Source organism: Eptatretus burgeri, chromosome 17 (genome assembly GCF_056783735.1).
Source record: "Eptatretus burgeri isolate ZD-2024b chromosome 17, Ebu_testis_v1, whole genome shotgun sequence".
Classification (NCBI taxonomy): domain Eukaryota; kingdom Metazoa; phylum Chordata; class Myxini; order Myxiniformes; family Myxinidae; genus Eptatretus; species Eptatretus burgeri.
Genome location: NC_140977.1, coordinates 34,262,300 through 34,273,231, shown reverse-complemented (window position 1 = coordinate 34,273,231; position 10,932 = coordinate 34,262,300).

Below are 10,932 nucleotides of genomic sequence, written 5' to 3'. Positions count from 1 at the left end.
AGCGTATGAGTTCTCGACAATCCTGGGTCGCTTCTGGCAGTGTGGTCCAGTGAACTTCCCATCCACCTGTGTCCTTCTTCTTCCATCCCAGTCACCTGGGGATGGGAGTTCAAGGACTGCCACCATATTCTATCCCCAGCAGTGACCAGCTTGGTAGGCAGCCCTCTTTGTGTGCTGAATCAGTGCTGCTTGTGTTGGAGGGAATCCTTCAATGTCTCTACCTTTCTGGGTGAATAGCTGATTGCATGCCTGATTGACTGATTCCAGGCTGCTAGTGCGGTCATAGAGCAATACCACGAATCGCTCCAAAGACCCCATCCAGTTGTCGATGGTGTCTGGGGAGGCAGCCAAGGCACAGAAGGCTCTCGTGACGTCATCAAAGGCTAGATGATCAAAGCTCTGGCTAGATGAAGTGCATCATTGTCAGCATCGTGCTCATATGCTTTCCCTAATGCAGCACTAACATCCTCATTGCACACGAGCACCACATCACGAATTTGCTTGTGAGCGTCCATTTCTGGGAAGTAACCCAGTATTCTGTTCTTGAGTTTAGTGGAGTGCACACGCCCCGTCACATGCGTCCCCAGTTGTTCCAGCCTGGGACTGTACAGATTCACCAAGTCTGTTTGCTTGAACACTGGTGCAACCATATTGTCCATGCGCACTTCCTCAATATCGGTGACAAGTCCAGCGAATGCAATTCCATGGTTAACAGTGTCTGCATTAGATTATTGTGCCTTTGTGTCCCTCGCTTTACTGTACAGAGAGGCAAGACACTGAGCATGGTACTTAGCCTCTTGGGCAATGAGATCTCCAACACTGAGTTTGGATAGGAGATGTTTGTCTTGTAGTTTGAGGGTACACTGCCTCACACGAATGTCAAGTTCAAATGTTGATGCATCACGCAAAACATCTATTGCTGCAGATTTGCCACAGAAGAAGCATGTCTCTGTTGAATGAGTTTCATGTCCAATGCTCTGACGGGTGAACTTGTGGGTTTCTGGGTCATCATCGTGGTGTGTTTTCCTCTTTTCAGCCCTCTGAAGTTTTGTTTTGTTATACTGCAGTCTGCAGGAGTCATGCCATTTGGCTTTGTGAACCAGGAATGCTGCCTCGATGCCCTGACCCTCATCCAGTTGTGAGAGTTTTAGTGCTCGTGGCAGGCAACTGATCTTGTCGAATGCTACAAGATGCTCAGCTGTGGTCCTGTATCCTGCCCCATCTGTGCCACGTGCTGAATTATATGGACATGTCAGCATCTCATCTGTGTCTTCCTGACACAGAACACATTTGTTCCAGCCTGTGGTCGGGCACTGTTTACCTGATGAGCTAGGCTCTATACAAGGTGGTGGACCCCGATGAGTATATGTATGTTTATGTTTATATATGCATGTATATTGGTATATATATATATATATATATATATATATATATATATATATATATATATATATATATGTACACAAGGTGGTGGACCCTGATGAGCTAGGCTCAGGTCGTCGCCCCGATAACTCCTAGGCTCATCAGGGTCCACCAGAGCTAGGCTCATCAGGGTCCACCACCATGTATAGTTTGGCCATCGTCCCTGTGCACTATGCTACTTTAGAACAGTATCTACTAGTTATAATATGAGAACAGTATGTACTAGTTATACCAGCACCACTCTACCATGAGCTGAAATCTTCAGGAAAATATGTTGACTGCCACCACAGTCACAGTCCAGGTCAACTGAAAGCATACAGATATACATGCAGATTAGGCGTTGTTACTAGGTGAACACAAGTGCACAAAAGCTGGACTAACAACATAGATTATCATTGTGACGATTTTATGATGTTCTGTGTGAATATGCAGCAAAATATATGAATACACATAAACATAATTATGAAGTCAGTACACAACTCATGGGCTGATTCTGAAATTACGGAAAATGTGCATAACTCCGCTAATATTTGATGGTTTTACTATTATTTAATTCCCTGAATGCTAGATATATGTGGTTTGGTAGTTCCGAGCATGTTATAAATAGTGCCACTGCATTCCGCCTCCTTGAAAATGTACGATTAGCCACCAGAATCAATATCCTAGATAGTCTAGAACCTGAGCTGCTGGTAAAATAACAACCAGTGGTGGCCATTTTGGCCACCGGACAATTCTGCGATGGCCCAATAGTTAAATATCTTCCTTAGGGCATGATCTTACAGTGTGCCAAAGTTCATGCTTGTATCATCAAAGGCACAATTCCTCCAAATATTTCACTTATATGCCGGACTAATACAGCCAAAACCGTAAATGATGGCGCAAACATTTTTGGCCCCCCTTACTCACCATTCTCCTGCGGTGTGCAGTGTCAAATTTCGTTCAAATCGGGCAATGAAAAAAATATTTGAAAATCAATTCCCGATTCAGTCAAGTACTCTTCGGGAGAATTTGATCAATGCAAACAACCTCAGCGGTATAGTACGCTAGAGCTATACTTTTTTCTGCTTTAAATTTTCTTTTTTATCAACCGCTGTCACAATGTGAACCCAACGGGTTCATGGCTGGTCTGGGAGATTTTATATATATATATATATATATATATATATATATATATATATATATATATATATATATATATATATATATATATATATATATATATATGTATGTACCGATATATACATGCAGATATAAACATACATATATTCATCCACATATAAACATGGACACATTCATATATTAATATATGTATATATATATATATATATATATATATATATATATATGTATATATATATATATATATATATATATATATATATATATATATATATATATATATATATATATATATATATATATATATATATATATATATATATATATATATATGAGTCAACCCCCTGGTGTATGTATGTATATATATATATATATATATATATATATATATATATATATATATGTATATATATATATATATATATATATATATATATATATATATATATATATATATATATATATATATATATATATATATATATATTTATATATATATATATATATATATATATATATATATATATATATATATATACATATATTGTTGTGGGTTTCTGCTGCTTTCAGCCTGCAGACAACCGTTCTAGCCAAATCGCGGTCGTACATCCACCGAAGGCGGCAATCCAGTCACGGATGCCTTAACACATCATAAACTAGACAATTATTCTGTCCACACGCTACAGGGTCGATCGCCGAATTATCAATGTACCTAATTATTCGCGCGGACAGAAATACCGGGAGTTTATACCTCGACGGGACCCGCACGAAAATGAGCCGCTTAAGCGGCTCGTTCCGTATGCGAAGCCGAGCGGTTATAAATCGCCAAATCCCGTCGGACGAAATGATCACTTTTATCGGCCTTAAAAGCCAGTTAATATCCCGAGCGCACCATGGCAGTCAATACAGGAAAGGACGCAACGAGCAGGTTCACGTTCAACAATGGGGGATTTATTTTCACACGTAATGCAATGAATGGGGGAATGGGAAAAAAGACACTTGCAAAAAGCCTACAGCCGAGTTCTATCGGAATGCAAGTATATACAGGCACTTAACAACAATTCTATTTAAAGACAAGGTGCCACAGACTTTCATACAAAAGCCCAAGAAAGAAAAGACACAGGCTCGTAAGCCTTTAATATTCCTCAGAGCCATGATGACCGAAAAGCTCCGAGAGGCCGGGCAGGTTACCTCGCCGCCCTGGTGGCGACTCAATGTTCTTCGTGATCGGTGACCCCTCGTGTCTCCGTTCGGTCCGGTGCGTCGCGAACGCGCCAGTCGCTTGGACAGCTTGACGAGCAGCTTGTACGGCTGCTTGGTCGGCCTCGGTGGCCCGCCGTCGTCGCGGCCCCATTTTACGAGCCTGGCCGGCGATGCTTCAGAGGAGCGAACGGGTCTCTTGCTCTTTCGGAGTTGATGCTCCTCTCAACCCCGTTCACTCCTCGGCGTCGCCCGACCGTATCAGGGCTTTCTGCCCGAAACCCCACGCTCCGATACTGCTGCGAGCTCCGAGACTCCAGGCTCCACCGGTGAATGACCCGTCGAACAACCACCTCCGCTTGCCAGCTTCACCACCAACCAACTGCCCAACTGCTCTGTCAGCATCCTAACGCGGCTTTTTATAGCCCCGAGGGGAGAAGCCGCCGAAGGCAGCTTTTCACCTTTGAACTTTCACTCCTGGCTGGCCCCGCCCCTCTCACTTCTGATTGGCCAGCTCCTTCAGAGGGAAAGGCCATCCTGATCCGATTTTGCCATGAAAGCGGCTGATCACACGCGGACATGGTTGAAATCGCCCTGCCCGACGCGTCACGAGTTCGCAGCGATGGCACTTTGCCGCTGTCGAGGATGTTATGGTGTTTGTCGAGGAGTCGATGTGTTGTAGAGATGACGTGGTTGTTGAGTTCTTGTTGAGGAGATATTGTTTGTGGAGATGACGTGGTTGTTGAGTTGTTGTTGAGGAGATCTTGTTTGTGGAGGTGACGTGGTTGTTGAGTTGTTGTTGAGGAGACGATGTGTTTGTTTAAAATAAAAGATAGAGAAAGAATAACGGCTAACTCAAAGATGCACAGCCCGGCACATGAACAAATCCCGTTTTACATTGGTGGGGGAATCGAACCTGGAACACACACTTCTCGAAATAACTGATCTTCAGGGAAACTAAATGGTGTTCTGTGAATTTCCACCACCGTAACCCTATATATTTATATATATATATATATATATATATATATATATATATATATATATATATATATATACATATATATATATATATATATATATAGGTATTTATATATGGGTATACATATATGGGTGGGTATATATATATATGGGTATACATATATGGGTGGGTATGTATATATATATATATATATATATATATATATATATATATATATATATATATATATATATATATATATATATATATATATATATATATATATATATATATCTTCTTCTTCTTCTTTCGGCTGCTCCCGTTAAGGGTCGCCACAGCGGATCATCCGAATGATCCGCATAGTGATTTGCCACATGTTTTACGCCGGATGCCCTTCTTGATGCAACCCTGGTCGCCTCTTACCACACAGGGATATGGTACACCTATTTTAACCGGGTATACACCGGCCCAGTATACTGGTACTCATTTCGCCGACCTCGGAAGGATGACAGGCTGAGTCAACCCCCTGGTGTATTAATTCAGTGGCCCAACGGGGCTTGAACTCAGGACCTTTTGGATCCCAAGCCGCTGCCCTAACCACTGCGCCAACACCAGGCTCATATATATATATATATATATATATATATATATATATATATATATATATATATATATATATATATATATATATATATATATATATATATATATATATATATATATATATATATATATATATATATACATATACATATACATATACATATACATATACATATACATATACATATACATATACATATACATATACATATACATAGATATATATATATATATATATATATATATATATATACATATATATACATATATATATATATATATATATATATATATATATATATATATATATATATATATATATATATATATATATATATATATATATATATATATATATTTATATTGTTGTGGTTACCAAATTCGCAAACCACCATTCAGGTCCCTTAGGTGAGATATCTCGGTAAATATATGTGTAGTTAGGCCCAAACCCGTTGTCTAGTGGGAATACATGTCATTTATGCGTGCTGCGACTCTTCAGGATAGCCGTTTTTCTTTTACTATCTTTAATTTGGACCAACCGCCATTGTTACCACCACCAACCACAACATCAACCACTCACCGCGGCGCCGCTTCACGTCACATCTCGCAACCGTCGCATCTCCACCGTTCTTGCGCCGCTTGTGGGTACCGGTGTTGGACTCGTGCAGGGCGCGCGCCGAACAGTGTGTACAAAACCACGGATTTTCAGCTCCAAAAACGGATCAAAAACGACACACGCCCACTTTTGTTCCGTCCAATCGGTGAGCGAGGGGCGATTTGGCCCCGCCTCCAGGGCGTTGGAGGGCGGTCGCTGTATGCAAATTTATGGATCAAAAAGCATTCACGCCCACTTTTTCTCGGGCCAATGGGGAGCGAGGTGAAAGGTCGAAGGCAGGGGGTCAAAGATGAGAGAGCGAAGCCACGGGGCTTATATAAGCGACCGCGTTCGTCAGTCAGGGGGAGTTAAGACCGCAGTCGGTGGAGTTGGGAAGAAGAAGCAAGAAGGAGTTGGTCGTCGTCGTGTGCGTTGGAGTCGGAGCGAAGGGGACGGAGCTGTGGAGAGGCGGCGAGGGCAGACGAGGGGGTGCTCGCGTCGTGCCGGGAGCTACACACCAGGGAGGCCGACGGCGCGACCTGGTCAAGGTGGAGACGCTCGTCACGGGACTCGAGGCAGAGTAGAAATCCTCCTTTCCCCCGAGCATCAGCAACCCCCTCCTGTTTCCCCCCGCGCTGAGATAGTGCGACCAAAGGGGCCCCTTTCCCACCCCCTAGCAGACACTGTCCGCGAGGCCCGCGGAGTTGAGGCACCATCGCCGCTCCGCGTCTCATCACCAGACGGGTAGGCCCGACCCGGTCTCGGCCTCAGGCCCGCCTCATCCTTGAGGGTGCTCTTTTCTTTTGTTTTTGGGAATGTGTGTTGTCGGCGCCGTCTGTGAAGTAAAATTGTATAAGTGTTGCCGTGTGCTCGCGTAATCGGTATTAGATCTGCATTGTCGCATTTGCTTTTTGTGTAAAATTGCATTGTGTTTCTTTTCCTTTTCTATGTGCTTTTGGTGGAATTGAATATGTGTGCTTTCCGTTCATCGCGAATAAATGTGCTTTGTGTTGAACTGTTTCCCGCTTCGCTTCGTCATTTCTTTCATTGAATCCTCATCTTGCTTCACGTAAAGGGTTGGTAGTGGGCTGAATACGCCCGATAATTAATCGAACCGTCGAGGCCGACGATAACACTGCTCGGTTATCCCGATAGTACGGAACGGGTCGCTTAAGTGGCCCGTGTCCGAAGTCGACCTGCGGCGAAGTGCGATCGCCCGGTCTACCCTCCGTGTGGGTACTTAGGTAGGTCGAATTTGGCGAGCAACCCTATCCCACGCGGGGGCTGATTGGCTCGATCGCGGTGAGACCGAAAGGTCCACCCGTGACTGGTTCCCGGCGTTAGTCCGAGAGGGTCACGACTGGATTGTCCGTCCGGTGGGCGACGTGCCGCGATTCGAGTTACGTGGCCGTCAGCACGCCGGCGGGCGCGAATCCGTAACAATATATATATATATATATATATATATGTGTATGTATATATATATATATATATATATGTATATATATGTATATATGTATGTATATATATGTATATATATATGTATATATATGTATATATATATATATATATATATATATATATATATATATATATATATATATATATATATATATCATTGCGGTTCTCAGAACCACATGCATACAACAGATAGTTATCCCGAGTCAGTTATGCCATTAATATACGTGCAGATAGAATCCTTCCTTTTGTGTATTGGGAGGACAAGGGAGTGCATTACGAGGGGCTATTAGTTAGGATTATTAAATCATTTTTCCCTTTTGCTTTTTTCCCACCTTTTCTTTTCTGAGTTAAAACTGCCTCGCTCGCCCCTCGTCTCGCTTACCACAGCATGACAACCCACGGTACCCTCCCCAACGATCACTTCTGAGGCAAAATCGCAACGTGCTTTATGGAGTGGACTGGCACTTTGAGCTTCCACCGTCTACCCAAGGCCAGACGTGTGCGGCGTGTCAAGTACGCTTTTGCACTCAGGTGGGCGGGCTATACCGGCGTCTGGCCGAAACCCGGGCCAGGATGGTGGACCATGTGAGGGGTCGGGGACAGTTGGAATGCCGACTCAGACGATGACGTCGGATTCAGCGTGGCCCCTCGCCTGACCTCCGGGCTCTATAAAACACAGAGAAATCCTCTATGTAATGGTTGTTGAGTGTGTTCGGTGTGGGTGTCTTCACGCGGAGTGTTCCTGCTACTTGACTTTGCTCACATCTCACCTCGAGGGCCCGGCTTCTGTTCGTCTCCGCCCACACGACGTCAAACTGCCTCCTGCCTGGTACCGCCTACTGCTCCATCCTCGCCCTCTGGACTCCTCCCTTCTCCACTCAAGCTCCTCCTGTTCGGAACACGATCTCCACACGTGCGGCTGTGGGCCAGAACAACAGGCTATTGTTGGGTGCCGCACCATGGAGCACCCTCCCCCGAAACACCCAGGTAACGAAAACTGTAACCTCAACCCCCTCCATCCCTGGCTGCAAAAGTCCTTTTTTTCAATGGGGTTTCTTTTTCTGTGTGTGTGCAAGAGTGTGCTGGCGTCTGTCTGTTAAGTAAGCCTGGAGAAGATCTTTTATTGTCGTTACTGTAATTAATCTCACGTCAAGTCTGCAATGTGTCTGCTTTAGTAAGTTGCTTGTATAATTGTCACACCTCCCACACCCCTCTCCTCTTTCCCTGTGTTACATACCCAATAAACCTTTGTTGTGCCACATGCTTTTCCTTGCTTGCCGTAAATAAATAATCATCATTAGAAATGCTCCCAGCTCACCTTTGTCTTTTCTCTCATTGGTCCAGCATGGTTCGGATCTAAGTCTCGCAGGGTCTTTATTCCCAACAATCCATTCGTTCTCACCGGTACGTCCTTGGCAGTGCCGCTCGGCTGCATCCGATCCGGAAAGGAGATCCAATCCGGAAGAGTGATCCGGTTCGGACAAGGCGTACCGAGGGCGTGGTTCCCCAGTGGTTAAACCATGTGGTTAATTAGGTAACCCGATTTCAATGACGGGTGGATCCTAGGTCACGCAGTTGAGTTATTGGCGTCCACAGTCGGTTAAGCGACCCACCGCGTCACAGAATTATCCCTGAGCGATGGCCTACAATTCCGGGGAGTCTGGTGGGAATGTATGTATGTATATATATATATATATATATATATATATATATATATATATATATATATATATATATATATATATATATATATATATATATATATATATATATATATAATTACGTGGGAAATGAAGTTGTGGGAAAGAGTAGTGGAAGCTTGGTTGAGAGGAGAGGTGACGATCTGTGAGCAGCAATATGGGTTTATGCCAGGAAAGAGCACCACTGATGCGATGTTTGCTTTGAGAATGTTGATGGAGAAGTATAGGGAAGGCCAGAAGGAGTTACATTGTGTGTTTGTGGATTTAGAGAAAGCTTATGATAGGGTGCCAAGAGAGGAGTTGTGGCATTGTATGAGGAAGTCAGGAGTGGCAGAAAAGTATGTGAGGGTGGTGCAGGATATGTATGAGGACAGTGTGACAGCGATGAGGTGTGCGGTAGGAATGGCGGACCGGTTTAAGAGAAAAGTGGGATTGCACCAAGGATCGACTCTGAGCCCTTTCCTGTTTGCAATGGTGATGGACAGGTTGATGGACGAGATAAGACAGGAGTCTCCATCGACTATGATGTTCGCGAATGACATCATGATCTGTAGGGAGAGTAGCGAGTAGGCTGAGGGGAGCCTCGAGAGGTGGAGGTACGCACTGGAGAGAAGGGGAATGATAGTTGAGGTAAGATGGAGTACATGTGTGGAAATGAGAGGGAGGGTGGTGGTATGGTGCGGTTGCAAGGAGTTGAGGTGGGGAAGGTGGATGGGTTTAAATACTTGGGATCAACTGTCCAAAGTAACGGAGAGTGTGGTAGAGAAGTGAAAAAGAGAGTGCAGACAGGATGGTGTGGGTGGAGAAGAGTTGCAGGAGTGATTTGTGACAGAAGGGTAGATGCAAGAGTGAAGGGGAAAGTATATAAGAGGGTGGTGAGACCAGCTATGTTGTATGGTTTGGAGGCGGTGGCACTAACAAAAAGACAGGAAGCGGAGCTGGATGTGGTAGACTTAAAGATGCTGCGATTCTCGTTGGGAGTGACGAGGATGGACAGGATAAGGAATGAGTATATTAGAGGGACAGCACAGGTAGGACGGTTTGGAGACAAAGTGAGAGAGGCGAGATTGAGATGGTTTGGACATGTGCACAGGAGGGAAGCGGAGTATATCGGGAGAAGGATGCTGAGGATGGAGCCGCCAGGCAGGAGGAGAAGAAGAAGGCCAAAGAAGAGGTTCATGGATGCGGTGAGGGCGGACATGTCGGTGGTCAGAGTGTGAATGGAAGATGTGGAGGATAGAGCGAAATGGAGACGGTTGATCCGCTGTGGCGACCCCTAACGGGAGCAAGCCGAAAGAGGAAGAAGAAGAAGATATATATATATATATATATATATATATATATATATATATATATATATATATATATATATATATATATACATACATACATATACATATGTTGCAGAAGATTGAGAATGAGCTGTGTGTTTAATTTCAGTCTATGTTGGAGATTCAAGTTTGTACTGAATCATCCTTTTATTAAAGTAATTAAAGCTACATGTATGTCATCACTTTGTTCTTCCACTCTTCCTGCTTTGGAAAAGCATCTGAAAGCATCAGGGCCAGATCGATTTGCCACCTCGCATTAGCTGGCTAACCTAACATGGTGACAGTATCATTATCGCCATCACCATCACCATCACCATCGGGCCCTGTTGAAATCCCCAGGCTTCAGATATTTTGGTTCATACATCCTCCTGTACGAAACTCGTATGGCACTCGGTAGAGCACATACCTCTGCTGGGCTGAACAGTTTTCGTTTTGTCTGCCACTGTTAGGCCACATCTGGATCCAGACCTTAACCAAAATCTATTTGGCTTGTTCTTGTCGCCTACCCAACTCATCCACCAAGTTTTCTCATAACTCCTC